The sequence below is a fragment of the Pseudophryne corroboree genome, chromosome 3 (assembly GCF_028390025.1).
Source record: "Pseudophryne corroboree isolate aPseCor3 chromosome 3, aPseCor3.hap2, whole genome shotgun sequence".
Lineage (NCBI taxonomy): Eukaryota > Metazoa > Chordata > Amphibia > Anura > Myobatrachidae > Pseudophryne > Pseudophryne corroboree.
The window spans coordinates 693248285-693274634 of record NC_086446.1 but is presented as its reverse complement, the minus strand read 5'-3'; the positions used below and the strand labels follow the sequence as shown (position 1 = coordinate 693274634).

General features: G+C 40.4%; 1 protein-coding gene and 1 long non-coding RNA gene across 3 annotated transcripts in view; one reads left to right on the top strand and one right to left on the bottom strand.

Moving 5' to 3' along the window:
• The window catches only part of LOC135058179 (heparan sulfate glucosamine 3-O-sulfotransferase 1-like), a 217150-nt gene that overhangs the window by 121774 nt on the left and 69026 nt on the right, over positions 1-26350 (top strand). The window lies entirely within an intron of this gene.
• LOC135058178 (uncharacterized) lies at positions 20499-21155 on the bottom strand. The gene is made up of 3 exons (XR_010244656.1): positions 21079-21155; positions 20795-20960; positions 20499-20709 (listed from the first exon to the last, which is right to left on the bottom strand). It is a non-coding gene; the product is annotated as an uncharacterized LOC135058178 (long non-coding RNA).

Here is a 26350-nt window from a genome sequence, read left to right as displayed (position 1 = left end):
CCCCCTGTAGCTGTGCCCTCAGTAGTTGTGCCCCCTGTAGCTTTGCCCCCAGTAGTTTTGCCCCTGTAGCTGTGCCCTCAGTAGTTGTGTCCCCTGTAGTTGTGCCCCCTTTAGCTGTGCTCCCTGTAGTTTTGCCCCTGTAGCTGTGCCCTCAGTAATTGTGCCCTCTGTAGCTTTACCCCCATTAGTTTTCCCCCCCTGTAACAGTGCCCTCAGTAGCTGTGCCCCCTGTAGCTGTGCCCCTGTAGTTATGCCCCTAGTAGTGCCGCTCACTTACTAAAAAACAACAACTCACCAGCCCCGCTCCTGCTTCCCAACCGCTGCTGCTGATCTCCATCTCCAGCCACCCCTCCTCGAATCTATGCTATGGGAGAGACGTCATGACATCTCTCCCATAGCGCCGCACAGACACTAGAGGTCAATTATGACCTCTAGCATCTGCGGCCGCTCCCACAATGCTGTGCGGTGCGCAGCATTGTGGTACACACAGAAGCATGTGGTAGGGTCAAGCGACGGCAGCGCCCTCAGGACTGCGGCACCCCGGGCAAAAAGCCTGCTTGCCCATGACAAGAGATGCTCCTGCCCATACAGTATATACTATGTACAGGTTATATGTGTGACTTGCAGAGCCAGACAGAGTTACAGAGCAGTGCTTTGTGGCACCTTACAAATAAAGGAGGGTACTGGCTGATTATTGATTTTACTCTTCCTGCTGTAATCAGTTATATGTAATTAGGAGTATTTAGTTCTGTTGTAACTAACAATTTGTACATTTTAATGCACAACATATGTCCACCTCCATTGTCTCCGCTGCATGCATTTTACTGTAGTAATGGTCGCAGTGCAGTAACAGAATGGATTCACGTTGACACAGTGAGGGCAGCCTGACACACTCCATAGACAAGGTCTCAGGGGAGGAACCCCATTAAATATAGACAGGAAAGAAGTACAAATAGAAACGTCCCTTAAAAGTATCATTGACCATTTTATCTAGCCATGAGACAATCCTACAAGCTTTTAAGACAACATAAAGAGGGACTTATAATTAGTTGCCCCCCCCCCCATCACTATAATAGCATATATTAAGCGAGTAGCTCTCTAATCTGAGACTAAAATGTAGACATTCTAACAGTGTTTCATCATTGGACTATGCAGCATATAGAATGCGTGAAGTTTCAAAGAGACTTTACGCATCTCAATGGGGGAAAACTATGTAGAAACACACTGTTCATAATTGGAAACATCACATCAAATCCACCACTTTATAACCACCGCTGTCTAAAAGGAAAACTTTACTGTTTTTAAGAGAAAACAGAACTTTGTTTAAAACCATATACAGCTTCAAGTGAACATGAGCGTAATGCAAGGGTGTAACTTCCAGAGGCAATGGAGACGCCTGCCTCCGGGCTCCAAGCCCTGAAGGGGCACTTGCATGTAAGCAGCACCTGTGTGGTTCACAGAGGGATCCAAGTGTGACCACAGTATTTACAGTGGAGCTCTGTGCTTCTGCTGCTGCATAGTTGATTGACTTTAACCCCAAAAAACCCCTAATACCTTATGTACTCTGCCATAAGATGCGTGGGGCTCACAATTATTCATGTTGTTTTTTCCAGTGTGGGTGGAACCCCGGCATACTGCCCATTTTCTAGTGAAGTGGGTAGGAGGGCAAAATATTACTGTGAATGGTGGGTCCTTTGGGTGGGGCTTAAATTGCTCTCCGGAAATAATCCCACCCACTCCTCAGTGGAGTGAGAAGGATGGGGAAAAATGACATGACTCAATAGAAGTTGCATCCCATCTTGCAGAGGTAGTGGGGCAGTGAAAACGCAACATCGTCTCCACGACCTGTGCGCCTGCCCAATGGTCTTCCCCTTCCTCCAATACGAAATGCTTCTATCCTGTGCTATGCAAGCCCCCACCCACCACCCACACCCCTCTTTCTTGCCATGTGCAGACATATGCTTCTGTGCAAACGCTGCCATCTTTCATTGCACATTTCTGTGCTTTATCAGGTATCTAGGAGCACATGATAAAGTGAAGTACATGGTGGGACTAGCACTGTTTCTGGACTGTACGTTCTAAATATTTTGCATCACTTGTTAGACTTTTATGTTGGTAATGGAAAGCAGAATTAGCTTAAAAAGAAAACCAAGTTTATTTGGAAAGGCCTTTTTATTTTATATTATTTTAGTACTACTATAAGATTCATTTGAAAATGCATAGAATTAATGATCCATCAAGCAACCAATATTTCAAAAGTACTTTGTGCCGTAAAACTGTACATGACATCACTCTCTAAAAGAGTAAACACATTTTTCACGGCCCTTATCTGCAATGTTAATGCATGGTATTTTTGTACCTAACAGCTTACATTAAAATGACAAAATATTGTGGCAAAAAGGAGAAACTGGGTTTGTTGGGTATGATCGATGGCACAGATTTCAAAACAGGCATTTACATGTGCATATATTTCCCATCAATCTTTCCGCTGCAAGATATGGCTGAGTTTGCATGAATAACGTCTTCTCATAACTCACAAGATATAGGATTTTACAATTATGCTGAAAAAATACGCTGAAATTTCTCAAACTACATACATAAATTCCAAGACTCTAACCACTAACTTCATATATCGTTGAATTATGGGAATATTTAAACAGCAAGTCAAGCCACCATTTGTAAATACTATAAACCAAGGTTATGTATCACTGCGCAGAAGTGATGAGCGGATTCGGTTTTACTCGGTTTTACTCGGTTCTCAAAACCGAATCTTATTGGCTATCCAAAACACGTGACATCAGTGAGCCAATAAGATTCGGTTTTGAGAACTGAGTAAAACCGAATCCGCTCATCACTACGGCAGAATAGTGTCCATGTGATACCCTCCTGGCTAGATAAGAAGAGGTGTTATGGTGGTCTGATGGTACCCGGTGGCAGCAGCCTCCCCAGACACTCCTCAGCCCAGTACCGTGTGCTGGGCTGTGGAGGGAGACTTCTGATACTGAGTGGCAGCAGTCTGCTCTCTCCCTGCCTCATGTGCCACTGCACTGCTACATAGCGGCCAGCAGTAGTGGGCAGAACAGAACAGTTACCGGCGGGGAGATGGGGTCATCACCCTGATTGCACCAATTGCCCCCTCCCTGGAGCTCAGGGGCGTAGCTACCATAAGTGCAGGTAGTGCAGCTGCTATGGGGCCCACAGCTGAAAGGGGCCCACCTTCTCTGCCAAAGTTACATGTGTTGCATACATTTTCCACCATTGGGTGGTACATAGGGGGCCATACAAACTTTTGCCCTTTGTCCTACAATATATCTAGTCACACCCCTGGACCTGCTCATTGTATTGTGGTATAAAATGAACTGGAGGGCACTATAGTGTGGCATAATATGAACTGGCCACTGTAATGTGGCATAATATAAAGTGGAGGCACTACAGTGTGGCATACTATGAACTGGGGGCACTTTAATGTGGCATAATATGAACTGGGGACACTGTTTATAGTAATGTGATTTTGGGGTTCTGTATTGAATAATGTGTACTGGCAGCAGATACAAAGTGACATACTATGGTATATAAAATAACCAAGGGCAGTACTATTGAGGAAAACATTAGCAACTAAGTTCAGTAAAAAAAAAATAGGGCACAATTATGGGGCATACAATGAACATCTTCTGCAGAGAGGTGTCTCTCTAGAAGCATTTGGACATGCGCCCCTTTAAAAATGTTACTATGGGGCCCACAAAGTTCTGGCTACTCCCCTGCTGGAGCTGCCACTGGCCGTAAACTATATGGATATTTTGTACCAAGCAGGGTTATTTTTAGTGTCCTAATTTATTCATAAGGGACCACAAAAGTTTAGCAACACTTTATAATGGGATGGTTTTGATCAAACAACAACATAACCCCTATAGAAAACACACAATAACCAGATAGTAACAAGTTGCTTAATATAGAAGGGGGAAGTATAAAAGGTATGGGTCTGCAAGCATGATTGACTGGGCACTAGATATGGCTAGAGGGGCTAGAACTGGGCACTAGATATGGCTAGTTATGTTACACACATCCGTTCTGAAAAAAAGATGGCAGCTGATCGCCTGACAACGCAGCCAGGGGTCAACCATAGATCTGATGCCTTCGCAATCTAATTGCGTACGCATCGGAGGGCGGCCTTACACATGCTGGGCAGCTTTGCCCTGTGCTCTCTGAACTCTCTCATCTCTGAACAAGGCCCACAGTGTAAAAGGACGCATGGAGTCCAATTCGAAGTTGATGACCCACAAGTTATGGATCCCTGTTTTCTACATTATGGGAGCAGGATGTAATGCTGCTCTAGTTTGGCGGCCTTGCGGGATGCCGGCCGAACTCGTGGACTCAGTTTGGCCTTGCCCTCACAAGGCCACCTGCAACCTCAAGCCTGCGTACGCCCAGGCTAAATGGTTTTGCCTTGTAAGTGATTGTCCCTTTAAAAAGATGTCCGAGTTCTGGCGGCATCCTGCACAGCCGCTGAACTCACGCTGCATTACATCCCGCCCTTTACCTTCATTTGAGCAAAACCCGCTGTCTCTCGCGCACCAATTACACATTTTAAAACAATTTTATATAGTGCATGCAGTTTGTACAGTATTAAAAGACCCTCATTATTTGTATAAGGCCCCAGGCAGTGTTCTTAATTAAAAGATAATTCCTGTATTGAACATTTGCTCCGCAAACATTTCCCAGTTTGCTTTCCAACATTTTTATTAACATTAAGTATATCAGCCAGTAGGGAGGCATTTTTTGCTTTATTACTGTAACCAAGCAGAAAAATGTATTATAGTTATTATGTGTACTTCTGTATAATAATACAGTGCACATCCAACAGAAGGTTGTCTCCTTTCCATGTGGTTATATATGGATAACTGTTACTAGTGGTCAGGAGTGGGGGCTTGGCTCATAGGGAGATTCTGATTGGCCGCTTGTACCTTTAATAGTGCAGGCATATCTTTTCCTCACTGACCATGTATTGTAGGTGCAGCGTACGTGGGGCCTAAGTCATGCTTGTAAGTAAATGTAATTGTGATTCTCTAGGCTACGGAGCTGCTAATGTTGGTAAGTGAAGTTACCGCCCAGAAGTGAAAAGAGACACCCACTGGAGCTATTGCAAGCTAATTTGCAATTGTGTACAAATTCTCAGCCTATATGCCAAATGAGGAACATCGGAGCTAAGGCTTGGTCTATGGCTGTGCAGACTGGACACAGCAGTCACCATGTTTTTGCACTTACAAGCCCAAAGCTGCTGATATGGCCCTTTATCAAGGAGTGGCGAGGCCAAGGACTGTGTCATGGACACAGTTTCCTTAGCATTGCAAGGCCACCTGCGATGGCTTAATCAACCGCAGTCGCAGATGAACATCAGTCGTTACACACAGTCGTTGGCCTCGCCACTCCCAGATAATGGACCCCATCCCTCTCCGCGAATGCCTCTGCCTGTCAATTAGGCAGGAGTTTGCATCTGTGCGATGCAATTGCAGGACCCTTTCTGCGCATGCACAGAATAGGCAGGGCTGTCTTAACAGCAGTGTAGGCCCCTGGGCACAGCAGTGCACTGGGGCCCCTACCCTTCCTCCAGCCGTAGAGGTGAGGGTGCTATCAGCGGCAGCTTTGATGTCCTGCGGTGGTAGGTGGGGTTCTATCTTCCACTCAGCATGTAGGACCTGGAGGAATAATCTCTGCTAATTAGTAATTACTCCTTTACTGCACAGATGAGGCGGGAGGAAGAACACTAAACTGTAGAAGGGGACATTGGGTTGAATGAAGGGGCCCTGGAACATGACTTCCAGGGTGGTAGGGGGTGTTTAATACGTAGGGGAGGGGTCGATAGTGGAGTGGGCTTAATATTCATCATTTTCTGGTGAGAGGTCAGCTTGCTTGACTGCAGATATCTCAAGCCCCTGGAAATAGATTTCTTAGCTTTGAATGGGATAAAAAAAAACTACAGAGTACCACCTTTCAGGAGGTACTGGGGACTTTGTGATCAGAGTTCAGAAGCCAGAGCAATCCACCAATGAAAATATAAAACTGCATATTAGGCGTGTGGAGCTGGAGCAGGGACCAGCTGCCTGAAGGTTGATATCTCTTGTTCTGGGCATAGTAGAGACAAGCTGCCAGTGTCCACCAAAAGGGGAGAGTCCCAGATTTTGGAATATGTCCTCAGAAAAATTCTAAGTCAGACAGAACCCAAGATATCTGGCAGGGAAGAGTAATTAACATGCTCGGATGGGGACCACTGCTTTGAAGTCGGATATCGCCGGTTCCCCAGGGCCGATTTTCAAAAATCTTGTACCCCTGGAAAGAGGGGACCCTCAGATATCTGCCTAGGGCCCTTATACTCCTGGGGCCCTTGGGCAAGTGCCCATTGAGCCCATACGAAAAGACGGCCCTGAGAATAGGTCCTGCGTGTGCGCAATTCCCGACCATCTGGAAAAGGCAGTAAGGATCGCTTCTGCGTTCTTACTGAATTAGGTCCTTAGTCATGTGGGCTCCTGTTTGTTTTTTTTAATTCCAGCCTTGTGATTATCTTGATATCTCCTGGATTCTGATTCTGTGGATAAGTGCCTATCTGACCTTTGTGGGGACCCTTACCGCTCTCCCGATTCCTGATTGGGGGTGTGTAGAGGTTGTTCCACCTAATTCTGACCATTGGGAGTACTAGTATTATAGATGTATACATGGTCACTTATTTTGCATATAGATTTACACGACTCTTGTGTCACCAACATAATTCTGTGCGGGTACCTATCATATTCTGCATGCAAAAGCCCTGGGTTGAAATTGAGCGCTAGTAAACCATCCAGTTGTGAGTGGGTCTGCTAAAGTCACATACCATGGCTAGCCAGGTCTAGCAGTTTATTCTGCTCACTATAGAATCTCAGCTACCAATTACAGCCAGAGAAGTTATTGAACAGGCAAAACACTTTGGGTTGGTTCTTTCCCTACTGCCATTGCAGTCAATCTTCTATTTTATAGTCTTTAAATATTTTATAATCTGGTCCAGTCCTGTGACTGCTACATTAAAGTATTAGCTACAGGTTCTAATACTTGGTTTGGTTAAATGTTTGGGCTAGTCCAATCACTCTTTTGGGCATAACAATATCCATAGGAACCCCAAGGATACTATTCAGGCACCAGGCCCCTAAATGTGAGACAGATATCCTCTTACTACAACTTAGCAGGTCTTCAGATGACCTGCGGTCTACAGTATTTTGCACTGACACACAGAGGGATGTGTATCAAAGCTGGAGAGAGAGAAAGTACCCAATCAGCTCCTGTCAGTTTCATGGCTGGTACTTTATCTCTCTTCAATTTGTCCCTCTCCAAGGTGTGTCAGTGCAGGGTAGACCACATCTATAATTGAACAATGTATCATAGAAACACCTTTTAATAAAGGATGAATGTGGAATTCAGCAATCATCCAATGCTTTGCATGCTTTGGCATTCATTAAGCTGCAGACATTGTGGTCATTCTTGTCCATGTATATTTGTATAAAGAAAGATAATAATGTGAAATATAAATAGGCAATAGAATTCTGACTTCTAGCAATGCTATCGTGCTACAATAAGTGCTTCCAGGCTGTCATGGTAACTTATGTTACTAGTTTGTAAGGTGACATAGATTTGCTTTTAATTTCCTATGCCCGAGGCGCACTGCATGGCTTTGCTGAGCTGGAGCAGAAGACACATATCAGATTGACAGGAGAGCAAGTATCTGGTGTGAAGCTGTTTTTGCATTTGTCTGTAAAATAATGTGATATAAATGTTGACTTTGATTTAAACTTTGACTGTTAAAAGTCTATTACTGTCTTTCAAAAATGTGATGACCAATACTCAGGAAATTCTGTTAATACTATTTAAACTGTTCTTTTCTCCAGTGGCACAGTCCCTGGAGGGGGCATTATTTTTGGCAATTAGAACATTTAAGTTGTGAAATTGACATTAGTTACATCCGGGCTATATAGACAGCGCCCACCATCCAGGCTCGGCTCTACCATTAGGCAGCTTTAGGTGGCTGCCGAGGGGGGCCGACCCCTGGAGGGCGCTTCTGAATTCATCTAGTAAAAACTGAAGGATGTCTCTGTATCCGGCCTACTTCTTTTACCCCGCACTGGCTGCTGCTGCAGGTCTAATACGGTGCAGCTGCCACTCTCAGGCTGTACTACATAGTGTCTCAGCACTTCCTCTGTGCTGACACGTGCAACATCAAATCATGTGAAGACACATAGGAGGTGGATATAACTATGGCTCCAGTGGTCGCTCCTCATAGCCTTAATGCTCCTCCTCCTGGTCCCTGGATCCTGGCTCTCCAGCAGCAAGCAGCACTTGACTACATGCCTGCACCCAGCAGCATCACTGCTATGTCGCCTGTATGAAGAACCATGCCAATTACGAGGGAAAACAAGGTAACCCATGGGAGTTTCTGCAGGACCACAGACAGTACAGATCTTACAGCCAATGGGTGGTTTGCACTTGTAAAAACATAATAGGGAAAACACAGGCACTGAGGCACAATACAGTACATATGCATAAGGGGGGTCAGTAAAGAACTTACAGATGGGGGGATGGAACAGAGCAGAGTGACAGGAGGCCTCCCGACTGCAGGTATATCATTTATTACCAGTTATTTATATAGCGCACACATATTCTGCAGCGCTTTACAGAGAATATTTGCACATCCACATCAGTCCCTGCCCCAGTGGAGCTCACAATCTATGGGGTCTATTTACTAAGCATTGGATGGAGATAAAGTCAACGAAGATAAAATACCATCCAATCGGCTCCTAACTGTCATTTTTCAAACACAGCCTGTGACATGGCAGTTAGAAGCCGATTGGCTGGTACTTTATCTCCATCCAAGGCTTAGTAAATAGGCCCCTTAATTTGCTACCACATGTACACACACACACACATACATATATTAGGATTTCTTTTGTTGGGATCCCATTAACCTACCAGTATATTTTTGGATTGTGGGAGGAAACCCACGTAGGTATGGGGAAGATATACAGTATATATATATATATATATATATATATTATACTAAATGTATATCCAGACCACAGATCCAGAATAGAGGGCACTCACCAGTCCAACTTCAATTAAAGGGTTTTATTGATACATCAGAATCAACTCATAGTGTCGACGTTTCGGCTTAGACAAGCCTTTCTCAAGACAGCCCAGGAGACATCTGCTCAGCATGCCAGGAATAAGCATACTGACAACCTCTCACGGGCTCCCCTATATACTGCACACAATCAATTAATTATCTTAATTACCGGAAATGCATCACATTAACCCACCCTAGGTTCTCCGTGTTATTTCACTATATAATCATAATATTTAGGGTACATATCGTGTAGCAATGCCATAAAGTATATTAGCCTTATATATACATACCAGACAAACATCAACATATAGACTGATTAAGGTACTAACCGAGGTTTTAAATTAACGTCCATATCGGAAGTAATCGTTTTTGCGTTCCACCGGCTTCAATGGACGTTTCTCCACACCCATTAACAACTATGCCTGAAGTGCGTCACGTCACATCCGTCGCACAGTAGCATGTAACCGGAAGTGCGACCCTCGCGTCTCACAGCGGAGTATTTGCGTTCCACCTATTATTTACTAGAGGGGCTTCACATTTCACAAAGTACCTCCAGTATAGAATACCCTTTGTCAGAAATATGCAATGTTATCACAGAGTGTGTCTAACATTATATAGAGGAGCCCATAAGCCATGACCACACCACATTAAAATACACATCACCCTCCCATATTGGACCGCCCGACATACCACATCAGACCCAAAGGGTCAAAGGTGTATGTCAGCCAATCCATATGGGACATATATTAAAAAGCTAATAAATAGTTAGACTAATGCACTAATAAATGGTATAGGAACATCTAATGTAATATAGTTTTCATTGTACTTCTCGCTAAAGATCAATCAGGATCAAAGCCGTTTTGTTGTGCTCAACTTTCAATGTATAAAGAATTTCAGTGGGTTATTCTCATTTAACCAACGTGCTTCAAGTTTCTTCAATGCGAGTACTCGATCGCCACCTCGCACCAGTTCCGTGACCTGGTCAATGACCATACACCGTAAAGATGAGACCTGATGATTATACTGAAGGAAATGTTTAGCTACCGGTTTATCAGTTTCTTTTGTATCAATCGCTGTCCTAATCGAGTATCTGTGGTTTGCCATTCTGTCCCTGCATGACCTACTTGTCATTCCAATATAGTATAAGCCACAAGGGCAAATAATCACATAGATGACAAAGGCACTCGTACAAGTGAGATTATAGCGGATCTTGATTTTAGTTCCATTATGTGGATGTCGGATCTCTCTTCCACTAGTCATCGAGTTACAGGTGGTACAACCTTTGCATTTGAAGCAACCTGTTCTACCCGATCTCAACCAATGTGAAGAGGTCTTAGTTGGCTGCATCGTTGGTCGCATTAACAACTGGCGCAGATTCGGACCCCTTCGATAGGCTCTCATTGGGGGGCTGCTACCCTTGAGATTCAATTGTGGGTCTGATGTCAACATAGGCCAGTGTTGCTCATAGATGTCACCTGTAATGTGTGAAGTGTGGTCATATGTGCTCACATGTACCATTCGATCACTTTTCACAGCCCGCTCCGCTTTGCTCAATGGGTTTCTGAAACGACGATATGCCTTTTTAATGCATCTGTTTAGAGTTGTTGGTGAGTACCCTCTTTGCAGAAATCTGGTTTTCATCTCGTCTATCTGCAGTACAGCAAGTTCATGGGATGAATTTATTCTTAGAACCCTAGGAACTGGGATATCGGTAGACTTTCTTTTAGCTTGGGGGGGATGTTGACTGGTAGCTAATAAGGTGGTGTTCCGATCAGTCACCTTCCGAAAAAGCGTAGTACCAAGTCCAGCTCCCTCTTTCCACACTGTTACATCTAAAAAAGTAACTGTAGTCTGATCTATGTTATAAGTGAATCTGATAGGTCCCACCAAACCATTGAGGGTGTCTATCATATTGATCAATTCGTCCCTTGTGCCAGACCAGAGTAGAAAAATATCATCAATAAACCTCATATATCTAATCAATTTAGGTGCAAACTGAGATAATGTGTTTACATTCATATACTGTCATATATAGATTGGCATATGCCGGTGCTAGGTTAGAGCCCATGGCTGTACCTTTAATTTGGGCATAATAATCACTTCCATACATAAAATAATTATGTTTCAATACCAGTGTAGTCAAATCAGTTAAGAATCTTATCGGTGGCTTCTTATGTTGGACTTCAATTAAATGCTGTTCAATTGCCTCAATCCCATCTGAGTGCGGGATTACAGTATATAGCGACTGTACATCCAATGTTGCTAACCACACCTCTGAATCAGGTAACACAATATCTTTGATCTTAAGCAAAAAATCTGATGTGTCTCTCACATAACTACTGGTTTTGCTTACTAGTGGTTGCAAAAATTGGTCAATGTAGATAGCAAGTGGTTGAAGGAGTGACCCTTTAGCCGAAACGATTGGACGACCCGGCGGGTCCTCCAATCGTTTATGGACTTTCGGCAGGGTGTACAATATTGGTGTAACAGGATGTTCAACCTTCAAAAATGAAACTGTGTCTTCATCAATCCAACCTGCCCCAAAGCCCAGGTCGATGGTCTCATCTATGATTTTCTTATACATATTAGTGGGGTTGCCCTTCAACTTCACATACGTCTGTTCATCACAGAGTTGGCGTCTAACCTCACTATCATACTGGCACCAGTCCTGAATCACCACCCTTTATCAGCGGGACGTATGGTGATGTTCTTATTATCCCTTAGGGATTTTAATGCCGACCTTTGTTCAGTGGATAAGTTAAAGTATTTAGGTGACGTTTTCACCCTATTCACCTTCTCTGTTTCTACCATCCGTGTAAAAGTTTTAATGCTAGCATTATATGATATAGTGTCATAATAACTAGGCTGTTTACATTTATTGGACTCATTAGATGTACTCTTGTTACCAAATTGTTCCCTTAGTCTCAATTTACGTCCAAAGCGATAATTATCAATCATCCAATTAAATGGATCGTGTGTAGTTGTTGGGACGAAAGAGAGACCAAGTTCCAATATTGACATTTCCGCATCATTTAGGGCATATGAGGACAGGTTGAAGACTGTACTTAAGTCCGTGGCTTCGGACCTCTTCTTTTTACACTTACCACCCCTCCTTTGTTGGCACCTCGGCCTCCGCCTCTTCGGAAGGGGGGGTATACATAATCGCCTGTCCCTAAAAAACGTTCCCTTCTGATTTCATTAGGATCAGTTGCTTCTCCCTCAGACGATGATTGTACCGAAGAATTCCCTTCTTCTAAATCTACTCTCTGACGGCGATATCGAAAGGGACGTCTGGCTCAATTCTCATTAGAGTTACCTACTAGCCACCTGTAGACAGTGTGTAATTTGTAATCACTGTTCACAGTTTCCAGCTTTTTACGTTTAAATTGTAATAATTCCTGTTGGTACATATCGATCTGTCCCTTAAGTTTCTCAACCCAGGGTTCTGTTTTATCACTCACAATCTTTTTCATATACAGATTTTTAAAGGCCTCAATTTCCACTCGCAGTTTCTTGAGCTCACCAGTTACTTCCTCTATTACGAGGAGAATAAGGTCAGACGAGCACTTATTGAGGACAGCACACCACTTTGCACAAAATGTGGGATTATTCCTCCCCAGGGTTGGTATATTATGTACCTTAAACCCCCTGGGTATTTTTTTAGATCGATGATATTCACTGAGGAATTGACCATGTAGGACCAGATCTGTTTCACGTTTTCTCATTCTGAGAAGTTTATTATATAAGTCAGATACTGTTTCAGCAGGTAATTCAGAAAACTCAATCTGGTCAAAATAGATTTTATCCGCGTCATCATCAGTTAAAGATAGAAAATTGGTTTCAGCTGCCCTCAATAAGTCCTCGTCAAACACATTAACACCTGTTTGAGACATGGTAGAAAAAACACTATACTCTGATCTGGCACAAATTTGGACAAATGCGAGAAGTACACACTATACCATAAGAGTATATACAACCCTCAAATCACCACAGTGTGTGATTTGTACATCAGTATATACTCCCAGCAGCAATTCAGATATCACTGGCATAAAAAATCAAAAAAATATCAAAAAAATGTATAAATAATTATACTTTCATAATTCAGCTTCATCAGCGGGTGCTTGACAAAGAAATCCAAAACAATACAGTCCTGGATCCACTAATATCGATTTGTAATGTCCGCACTCACAGCAGTTAATAGTCACCATCGGGGTGCTCCTCAAGAAGGCCCAAATACGGACATCCACATATACCAAATGTATATCCAGACCACAGATCCAGATTAGAGGGCACTCACCAGTCCAACTTCAATTAAAGGGTTTTATTGATACATCAGAATCAACTCATAGTGTCGACGTTTCGGCTTAGACAAGCCTTTCTCAAGACAGCCCAGGAGATATCTGCTCAGCATGCCAGGAATAAGCATACTGACAACCTCTCACGGGCTCCCCTATATACTGCACACAATCAATTAATTATCTTGATTACCGGAAATGCATCACATTAACCCACCCTAGGTTCTCCGTGTTATTTCACTATATAATCATAATATTTAGGGTACATATCATGTAGCAATGCCATAAAGTATATTAGCCTTATATATACATACCAGACAAACATCAACATATAGACTGATTAAGGTACTAACCGAGGTTTTAAATTAACGTCCATACCGGAAGTAATCGTTTGCGTTCCACCGGCTTCAATGGACGTTTCTCCACACCCATTAACAACTATATTAGGATTTCTTTTGTTGGGATCCCATTAACCTACCAGTATATTTTTGGATTGTGGGAGGAAACCCACGTAGGTATGGGGAAGATATACAGTATATATATATATATATATATAGCAAAAGAATGTGAAGAGGGGGCGCTTCATAGTGTAAAATCGTTTTATTCAAAAAGAACTCTCAGACAACAACAGTACGTTAATTAGATTTCAAGACTCGTACCGCAAATCAACCAGGGTGGGCTGGTTACCACATGATATAATCAATTACAACTCCCGGCATACCCCGAACCTCGTCTCGTAGGTCACTGGACTCCTGCCTTCCACGTCTAACCGCTAATCAGCGGTGGTCGCGGGTCGGATCACTGGACCACTTGCTTCGGGACGGATGCAGCCGGAGGATGATGACGTCAGAACAGCTACGCGCTAACGCGTTTCGTCACAGACTTCGTCAGAGGGCGGTGCTGTTCAGACGAGACTACAGGGCTTTTATTTGCCCCTGTTTAATTACATAACCAATCAGTTACAATGACATACAAGGTTTCAGCTGAAAGCGTGCTCCAAAATTAACTGCATATGTTAACCATCTACTTTGATCACATAATATAGACTGGTTAGATGTTTCTGTTTTATCTTAAACAATTACATAAGCAAAGAGTACCTTATAATTTCAGTCTCTTAACTCTATTTTATAACATGAAACCATCCATATAAAAACCCATTACATACAGATGTTATAAATAAAAAATAAAAAATTTTTTATCATAAAAACAACACATAATAAAAACATTTTTATATTTAGATATATAAACCCACATATATGTCTTTTCTCTACGGGCAATTTGATACCAATAAAATCATGACTTATCCCTTCAGGACTTAGTCACACTCATTAACTTCATATTTGTCACTTAAAAATATTCCAATCATTTTTATATCAGAACATCGCTGTTACAAAACATGATTTTAAAATTAATTATATATATGTATGTATTTTATTCAAAAGACATCATAGGTATCTATTTTTTCCTTCTATATATATTTTTCTAATAATAACAATAATAAAGAGGACTACTGTAACATGTAAAGACTGGCTAACAGCTACTAGAAAAAGGTTCAGATATAGGGAGTAATTTCTAGACCTTCATTTAACCCTTTCGGAGTCAAAGTGTCAAGTGCTAATATCCAATACGTTTCCTTCTTCAGCAATTCTTTGTCTCTGTCACCCCCATTATTCTGGACATGTTGGATACCTTTGAAACGAAGTTTGCTTGGATCGCTATCATGATGTGTCAGAAAGTGTCTTGGCACACTATGATTAGTAACTTTATTTTTAATGTTGCGCATATGTTCTAAAATGCGTATTTTCAACATTCTTTTAGTTTTGCCTACATAAAGGTATCCACAGGGGCAACTCAACAAGTACACAACAAATGTTGAGTTACAATTCATATAACTCATGACAGTATAATTTCTGTCACCTTTGGTATTGCTGAAGTTTTTTCCTTTTTTATCCATCAATTTACATGTTTTACAACTTCCACACGGATAACATCCTTTTATCTTGTTGTGGATTTTTATAGCTGAATTTTCTTTGTTCACTTTTAATAATTTACTTCTTGACACTAAAGATTTCAGATTCCTGGCCTTTCTATATATTATGTTAGGCTGGTCAGGTAAATGTTGGGACAATAAAGGATCCATTTTTAATAGATGCCAGTTCTTTTGCATACATTTTCGAATACTGGGAACATCTGTATTGTAATCAGTAACGAAAGGGCATACTTTATTCATTAAGCCTCCTTTTTGAAAGGGGGCCCCTTTATCTTTAGAAACTAGAAGATCTAGTCTATTTCTTCCTCTCGCCCTAGCTCTTGAATGTTCTACGACTTCAGGTGGATAACCTCTCTCTCTCTCTCTCTCTCTCTTATCCACCTGAAGTCGTAGAACATTCAAGAGCTAGGGCGAGAGGAAGAAATAGACTAGATCTTCTAGTTTCTAAAGATAAAGGGGCCCCCTTTCAAAAAGGAGGCTTAATGAATAAAGTATGCCCTTTCGTTACTGATTACAATACAGATGTTCCCAGTATTCGAAAATGTATGCAAAAGAACTGGCATCTATTAAAAATGGATCCTTTATTGTCCCAACATTTACCTGACCAGCCTAACATAATATATAGAAAGGCCAGGAATCTGAAATCTTTAGTGTCAAGAAGTAAATTATTAAAAGTGAACAAAGAAAATTCAGCTATAAAAATCCACAACAAGATAAAAGGATGTTATCCGTGTGGAAGTTGTAAAACATGTAAATTGATGGATAAAAAAGGAAAAAACTTCAGCAATACCAAAGGTGACAGAAATTATACTGTAATGAGTTATATGAATTGTAACTCAACATTTGTTGTGTACTTGTTGAGTTGCCCCTGTGGATACCTTTATGTAGGCAAAACTAAAAGAATGTTGAAAATACGCATTTTAGAACATATGCGCAACATTAAAAATAAAGTTACTAATCATAGTGTGCCAAGACACTTTCTGACACATCATGATAGCGATCCAAGCAAACTTCGTTTCAAAGGTATCCAACATGTCCAGAATAATGGGGGTGACAGAGACAAAGAATTGCTGAAGAAGGAAACGTATTGGATATTAGCACTTGACACTTTGACTCCGAAAGGGTTAAATGAAGGTCTAGAAATTACTCCCTATATCTGAACCTTTTTCTAGTAGCTGTTAGCCAGTCTTTACATGTTACAGTAGTCCTCTTTATTATTGTTATTATTAGAAAAATATATATAGAAGGAAAAAATAGATACCTATGATGTCTTTTGAATAAAATACATACATATATATAATTAATTTTAAAATCATGTTTTGTAACAGCGATGTTCTGATATAAAAATGATTGGAATATTTTTAAGTGACAAATATGAAGTTAATGAGTGTGACTAAGTCCTGAAGGGATAAGTCATGATTTTATTGGTATCAAATTGCCCGTAGAGAAAAGACATATATGTGGGTTTATATATCTAAATATAAAAATGTTTTTATTATGTGTTGTTTTTATGATAAAAAATTTTTTATTTTTTATTTATAACATCTGTATGTAATGGGTTTTTATATGGATGGTTTCATGTTATAAAATAGAGTTAAGAGACTGAAATTATAAGGTACTCTTTGCTTATGTAATTGTTTAAGATAAAACAGAAACATCTAACCAGTCTATATTATGTGATCAAAGTAGATGGTTAACATATGCAGTTAATTTTGGAGCACGCTTTCAGCTGAAACCTTGTATGTCATTGTAACTGATTGGTTATGTAATTAAACAGGGGCAAATAAAAGCCCTGTAGTCTCGTCTGAACAGCACCGCCCTCTGACGAAGTCTGTGACGAAACGCGTTAGGGCGGAGCTGTTCTGACGTCATCATCCTCCGGCTGCATCCGTCCCGAAGCAAGTGGTCCAGTGATCCGACCCGCGACCACCGCTGATTAGCGGTTAGACGTGGAAGGCAGGAGTCCAGTGACCTACGAGACGAGGTTCGGGGTATGCCGGGAGTTGTAATTGATTATATCATGTGGTAACCAGCCCACCCTGGTTGATTTGCGGTACGAGTCTTGAAATCTAATTAACGTACTGTTGTTGTCTGAGAGTTCTTTTTGAATAAAACGATTTTACACTATGAAGCGCCCCCTCTTCACATTCTTTTGCTAGATCCATTTACCCGAAGGAGTTCCGGGGAAACAGAACGAGGGAGAGCTGCTGTCCAGGAAAATTGAAATTGGACTTTCTAGTGATCAGCATATGAGGAGAAAAAACTTTTAATACCTATGGTGGCCACAGATGTGGATCTAATTAATCTATTTGACCAATTGTAGGCAAAACGAGCGCTGGGTCCACATTTCCATTTATATATATATATATATACACACCCAGAAAACGGCACTCACTGGTCTCCCAAGAAAACACTGAACAACGTCCTCTTATCAACGTTTCGGGTTTATTTCAACCCATCATCAGGATACACATAATAATTTTCTCTAAACCCACAGATAGAAATACGTTGTTATCTTTTAATAGTCATCACCCAGCTGCGATGAAAAAGAGCTTACCTTTCTCACAGTTATTGCGAGTTAAAAGGATCACAAGTGATGAGCAGGTGGTAGCACGAGATCTCGAGAGAATGTCAGATAAATTTAGTGAACGTGGTTACCCCAGGAATGTACTCTCTGAGGCTAGGAGAAAGGTGGATTTGATGCCCAGAGAATCGCTATTGAAACAAACAAATAGTAAACAGGTATCTGATAAATTACATTGGGTGAGGAGATTTAATACCTCACATGATTCTGTGGAGAGAGCGGTTAGGACCCTGTGGCCTATAATGCAGGGTGATAAGGACTCTAAGGTGTTTAGACCGTTACAAGTGATGTCTTGTCTCAAGAGGGGCAAGAACATTCGAGACTGGGTAGTACACCCGGATATCACAGAACAGATGAATTATGATCCTCGAGTACAGATCAAAAGTGGGGGTTGTTATAAGTGTTCTGGGTGTACAACATGTCGTTATATGGTCGCCAGTAAATATTTTTTCCACCCACATAGCGGTAAGAGGTACTCAATAAGATCAGTAGTTACTTGTACAACAAGCTTTGTGGTTTATATGATTAAGTGCCCATGTGGTTCTTGTTATATAGGCAAGACTATACGTACTTTCAGGGAGCGGATGACCCTTCATAGGTCGTCGATTAGGGCGGCTTTGATGGGGAAGCCATCAGAACAACCTGTGGCGAGGCATTTTGTTGAGAACAATCATTCTTTATCTAGCCTTAGGTATCTTATCATTGACCATGTGCCGGAGAGCCCGAGAGGGGGAGATCGGCACAAAAGATTGTTACAGATTGAGACAAAATGGATACAGGTTTTGGATACTGTTAAACCTAGGGGCCTCAATGATCACCTCTCTTATAATATGTATTGGTAACCCTGGGGGACTTAAGCTCTGATCTATTTATGGACATTTGATGTATAGCGTATTTGGTTGAGATACTTGTATAACCAGAGACGTAGGTTTAGTGGCTGCATTAACTTTATCTATAATTGCATTAACTTTACCTATTATTGTATTTGCAATTTGTTGCTACTTTACTATTTTTATGCACTAGCACTTTGTTCTGTGTGTTTATTTTTATTTTTATGTATTTGGTTATTATTGTGTTCTTTGTAGGTATGTGGCGGTATTGTATGTCTGTGCAGCTAAACGGGTTGCCATGGATACCAAATGCATGGATTGGCCTTTGTGGTCAGCATTATTAGGTTGCCAAGGCAACATCTACGGTGGCCGGTGAGCTCCGTGAGAGTGATGCGGCATAGCTGCTGAATAGTCTTTTGAGCTAAGCGTTGGTTGACAGGTGCCGCTATTGGTACGATGTCATTACTGATGGCCCGTGAGTTGTTTGACGGGTTGCTATGACAACCGGGCGCGCTGTATGTACGTACTGAGACTTCCGGAAAAGGGATGTGCTACAATGATTAGACACCTGGGATTTGAGATTGGCGCGCTCGTTTGGCTGCATGGAGGGGTATATAAGGTATGTTTATGTCACTTGTTAATTGTTATGTGTATCCTGATGATGGGTTGAAATAAACCCGAAACGTTGATAAGAGGACGTTGTTCAGTGTTTTCTTGGGAGACCAGTGAGTGCCGTTTTCTGGGTGTACCTACATGCTTTCTGTCGACGCAGCACCTTGGCAAGCTATACATATGGGACAGACGTGAGTGCCGACCTTTGGAATTATATATATATATATATATATATATATGGGACAACGTTTCAGGTGCTGTTTAATCACACCTTTCGTCAGGGTATCCTGACGAAAGGTGTGATTAAACAGCACCTGAAACGTTGAAAACCAAGCTTGTGTAGCTGTTTCATTTGACTTTGAAAATCCGAGGAGTGCCGCCTGAATTTGCTCTATATATATATATATATATATATATATATATTAGTATGTTCCCTTAGTGCGCTCTTATTATACACTACTGAAATGTCTAATTACTTTATGTCAGTTAGTGTCTGAGTTTACTAACATAAATACTATTATATTTCCAAACGGGAAAGCAAGCTTCAACACAGAGAGAATCCTTTGTCGGTAAGGATCAAAAATAGATAAAAGAAGAAATATCTCTATGGAGCGCTCTTATTCTATAATCTGATAGAATTAGATGACTGTTGGTGGATGTTATATAAAGAGAGGATGACCTTACACATTTATACACCCATATTGGAATCACATATATCTCTTTATTAAAAGATTTTGATTTAAAACTTATCATAAAACTTTTGCTTTTCTTTTACATCGGAGATACAATTGTTTTCAACATTATTTGTATAAGGAAAAAAACAACAATATAATGAGCTTTCACCCAACGCGTTTCGTCTATCGACTTCTTCAGGGGTGTTCTTCAGGGTGCAATCCAAAAACAAAAAATATATAAAACAAGCATGAATAAGAAGGAACATTGATGCAGAGAAGAATATGCATATCGCAATATGGTCATATTATCCCTATTTGAACAAACTGATATTGTATGTGACAATGATTTTACGAGTTATACAAGAAACTGCTTACATACTCTCTTGCACATTATTAAAAATTATTTTAAAGACCATCAAAACACATTATGATAATAGTTGTCTGCTGAATCACTCCATAATCAGTAAGCCAGACAATTGACCCATCAGTATAATTGTACTCACTTCTAAATAACAGCTCTCTGTTTATATTGGAATAACTGTAGTATTCAAAAGGTATGAAGTTCTAATTGAACCAAAGTTGTACCTGAGTTAGAAAAGGGGAGACCAAATCTTAATATAACCCATTTTCAAATATATTGGCTAAATTGTATTTATTTTAATATACTTACTGAAAAATATTTATTACCAAGTTGAAAAAACTTGAAGAAAATTATTCCCAGAATATGATAGCGTTTATTGGGATTCCTTATTATAGGCCACCTAATGAATTATATTCTTCTCCAGCATGTAGATATATATTTCATTCATTTTTCTTGGCTCATTGGGTTGGCATTTCTAACAAGAACAGAACAATAATTAATTATCTCCTACAATATTCAATTCATAAAAGTTGGAGTTAGTAACTATTTATAATTTATTTATAATTATTTTTAATTTATAAAGCTTAGCTTACCCTCAGTTTTTCAAAGTATCAGTGAAGTCAAACAGAAGGGATCCACTTGTAAACTTAGGATAAAAATATCCCTTTAATTTTCCTAATGGGGACAGAGTATTACTTAACATCTTATTTCTAACCAGACTGCAATCAAGTGAAGAGTGGCCATATTTGCTTACCAGCAGTTGTCCTATAGGTCTGCCTGCATAGGTATCCAATATTGGAATGAAGACTAAGCTCACATTCTCCCTATTTAAGCTCCACGGCCTGTTACATCACTTCCTGTTATAGCTTTTTAATTGTTTAATCGATATTTTTACTCTAATCTTTTATTATGTATTTCAAATTGAAATAATAGAACCTTTATTAAATGGAATGGTTTTATTCATGATACCTGATTGAAATAACTGTGTTATTAAGTAGAATTAAGTTCATAATAAAGAGTTTAGACCAAATTGATTTTTCTAATTGGCATAGAAGCAAAGAGATGCTTCCTATATGAGTTATTTATTATTATTTATTTATTACCAGTTATTTATATAGCGCACACATATTCCGCAGCGCTTTACAGAGAATATTTGCCCATTCACATCAGTCCCTGCTCCAGTGGAGCTTACAATCTATATTCCCTACCACATGTACACACAGACACATTCAATCTAGGGTTAATTTTGTTGGGAGCCAATTAACCTGCCAGTATATTTTTGGGATTGTGGGAGGAAACCGGAGTACCCGGAGGAAACCCACGCAAGTACGGGGAGAATATACAAACTCCGCACAGTTAGGGCCATGGTGGGAATCGAACCCATGACCTCAGTGCTGTGAGGCAGTAATGCTAACCATTACACCATCCGTACTGCCCGTTCCAAGCCTCTTTGTGGCTGGGATGACATCATCGCACATCCGGTTGCTTGGCAACTGTTGGAATTGTTTATTACATATCCCCAGTGCAGAAAAATAAAAATAAATAAATAAAAATAAATAATAATAAAAATTAAATAAATATATTAAAAATAATTAAATAATAAATAAATAAAAATAAAATTAAATAAAAAAATAAATAAAATTAAAAAATAAATAAATAAATAAAAATAAAATAACAAAAATTTTAAATTAAAAATAATAATAATAATAATAATAAAATAAATAATAATAATAAAATAAAAAAAAATATATATATTAAAATTAAAATGCTTCCTATGGGCATGACACTCAAATGTGTCGTCGGCGTGTGCGCCCCGTTGCCGGGAGACGAGCGTGACATGAATGTTTATGCTCCATCACTTGGACTCATGCGCAATGTTTATTACATTTCCTCAGTGCGGAAAAACTGCTTCCTATGGGCATAAGACAATCAACTGTATCGTCAGTATGTACGCCCGTTGCCGAGCAACGAGCGCGACATGGATGTGTGCGCTCTGTTGTTTGGCCTCACGTGGATACGTACGTCCCGCTGCTAAGACACAGGATGAATGCTATTAAAGACGCCTCCCGTATTTAGTTTCCTAGCAACCAATTATGCTGAGATACGGGGTAAGCGCTACTCGGAGCGCTTCCCATAAATCTCCTGGCAACCATTTTTTGCAGGATTCGCGCTACTTAGAGCGCTACCTGCTTGTATTTGTCTGACTCCTGTGTTATTTATATAGAATATGTGCTATTAATAGTACCTCCTATATATAGTATATAACTCCTCACGTAGTATTTGATATTAATATACCAATTCCTTATCAATAAGATTAGATGTTAACATTAAACACCCCATTATAATATTAATGAATTAACGAAGATCAAGATACTTGATGTTAGTTTAAACTGGGAACTGCAGTTGAAATATGTAAAAAATATACATTTATAGGGGTTGCTTATATCTCCTGGCTTTCCCATACATTTAACAACTTCATATATTCATAGATTGTTTTAACACTTATTAACTTCATATATTATAGATTATTTTGACACTTGCAATTAATTCATTACATATTTAAAAAATCCTCATTAGTGTGAAAAAATAATAATAAAAAAAAATCTAATTAATTTGATTAGGTTATAGTGCTGTGAACAATTTGTACATAATAATACTGAATGGTGAAAGTAATTGAATATATTAACCCTATTGCTTAATGGGTCATTAATTAAGTGCTCATTAATAGTGAACTTAATTTGTGTAACTTTCTTTTTATAAATTAGTCCTCGCTAATAGTAAACAAATTCAATTGATTTTGTTGTTATTCAATTTAATATAATTTTTTCCTTAATCCTTAATGGATGAAACATTAATGTTAATTGTCTTTAGTGTTCTACCTTATTACACTTATAATTTATATAATTGCCAACCACTTTAAGACTTAATTAAGTTACTAATATTTCTCAAAAAAAAAAAAAAAACAATTCACCATAAAGTTGGTTACCTTTTAGTGTCATACCCCCTTATTATTAAATAAAAATATGAATTAGTTGTAATTGACCTTTAATACTACAATATATTTTTACTGGAGTCATTCAAATGACAAGCATTTTCCAAATAGAGCAAATTAATGTACAAAGGGACAATAACAAACAGACCAAATTAGTATGAAAAGGGACAATAACAAAAATAAACACATGACCCTGAGTAAACAAACTCATCTTATTGTCATCTTAAATTTTATAATAGCAAATAATTTTATATATAAGGAGCTAAATATAATTGATACCGTATCTATATTAGAGAAATGAAACAATGTCAATTCCCTCATTCATTCCATAAGGGATAAGGGTATTTAGGGTGAAAATCCAAAAGGATTCTCTTTTGGATAATTGTAATTCTCTATTTCCCCCTCTTTCATTTTCTGTTATATGTTCCAATATATATATACACACAGTATATATATATATACACTGCTCAAAAAAATAAAGGGAACACTAAAATAACACATCCTAGATCTGAATGAATGAAATATTCTTATTAAATACTTTGTTCTTTACATAGTTGAATGTGCTGACATCAAAATCACACAAAAATTATCAATGGAAATCAAATTTATGAACCCATGGAGGTCTGGATTTGGAGTCACCCTCAAAATTAAAGTGGAAAAACACACTACAGGCTGATCCAACTTTGATGTAATGTCCTTAAAACAAGTCAAAATGAGGCTCAGTAGTGTGTGTGGCCTCCACGTGCCATTGATAATTTTTGTGTGATTTTGTTGTCAGCACATTCAACTATGTAAAGAACAAAGTATTTAATAAGAATATTTCATTCATTCAGATCTAGGATGTGTTATTTTAGTGTTCCCTTTATTTTTTTGAGCAGTGTATATATATATATATATATATATATATATATATATTATATTATGTGTGTACACATAGTCAGAAAGTATGGTCGTTACTCAAGGATTTTCTTAAATACCTACCCCTCCAGAGTCCTGTGTCATCAGCAGCAGATCTGCCCAGATCACCAGAGGAAATTGGTGCAGTTCCTGGCATCTTGTGCACTGGACTCTGGTACAGCGCTAGCAGCATCTCGGAGAGTGCTGGGCCAGCCCCATATTGATGGAAACAGGGTTTTGCCATGAGGCACCACCCACTTTACCACAAAGCTCCAGCCCCTTTTTAACATTGCGCGACTTCAGCATGTGGGACATTCCTCTTTCAGACAATGGCATGTTGGGAGGCATGCCATCACTCAACAAAAGGATAGCTGGGCAACCTATCATGCCACTTTTAAACATCTGCCACTGTTTTGAGCTTTTTCTGCTGCGGGGTAGACTGGGCTCCACAAGTCCGGACAATGGGGTGTAGAGTAGGATCTTGATCCGAGGCACCAACAGGCTCAAAGCTTTGACTGTTCCCAGAATGCACAGCGCCGCCTCCTATATCACCCCGCCTCCCAGCAAAGGAGCTCAGTTTGTCAGTTGGTGCTGCAGTAAGCAGGCACTTAACAGAGGGGCTGCTCCAAGCAGCCCGGAGAAAAGCTTTTTATGAGGTAAAAAGTGAAGACTTCAAGGGCAGCAGCGGTGGTAAATGTCTTGTGACATTCTGTGCTGCAGCTCCAGCTCTCCCCAGCGGCGCTGTACACTCCCGAGCCCTGGTTGCCGGGTACCTACAGCGGAGGCTCCAGTTTTCTTCATGTTAGACACACACGGCTGGGGCTCTCTGGGATCGCGAGGCCGCGCTTCGGGAGGTGGTAAGTGGATCCCGCTCGCGGGACCCGGTCTTTATCGCGATCCGGCGCGGTCAGTGGGAGGCGGGCCGCGCGCGCTGGCGGTGGACACTGTGGATACAGGCGATCCCATTAGATCACCAGGGCATGGGCGCAGGTCAGGTTTTCTCTAAAAACCGATTTTAATATCGCCCACAGTACCCCGTGGTTTTGCCAGCAAGGGGGATAAGGCTTAGACCTGAAGCCCCTCGTCCAGCCCCAGGGCGCTATTTCCAGCAAGTGTTCCCGCCCTGGAGCTGCATGTCTGTCTTTTTCTCACTCCCTGTCAGTGTCTGCGGCGCCATTACTCCTCAGCTCACTGTTCCTGGGACTGCTTGGGCAATTCCTCCTATGTAAAGCCGCCTGGTTGTCAGCGCTGTGCCTTTACATGACACTTAAGTATTCTACCTGCCTTTTTAGTCAGTGTTAGTAAGAAAGAGTGCATTTAGTCAGGGGTTTATAGTACAATTACCCTGTGATATACATCCAGTTTCTTACTGTGTAGTGTTATATCTATTGACTTTATAGCTGTGTAAGCTAGTCCAGTGCAGTATTATTGTCTGTAATAACCTCTGCATTGTACAAACTGTGACTATTTGTGTGTGCATTGATAGCTGAGTGGTGTCCATCTCGTGTCTTTCACTCAACTTGCTATCCCTATATTCTATAACCTGAGGGGGCTTGGTGCATCAGGTGTTATTTAATATAGGATTTTCACAAAGCTATACTGTATTACGTATTTTTCTCTGTGACTTAGTCACCATATCTCTCCTTTATCTCTGCTGGTGCTGACTACACTGCGCAGGGGTTTGGGTTTAGGGATATAGTGCTGCTAATAATTGTACTGTGTTACCTCATACTGCAAGTTATATCATGTCTGCTTCTGAGGGTAACGGTTCTTGGGCGGAACACACTGCTGGTGTTGCTGAAGCCACAGGCACATATGGGGAGAATATAGCAGCTGTGGGCTCTGGTTCTGGGGGCTCCTAGCCCCCCAGTGGGACTGTGGCAACGGAGGCACATACTGACCCTCCGTGGGCCGCTTTTTCCATGCTTCTGCATACGCTAGTTCATAAACTAACACCCCCTATGGGACCCCCAATA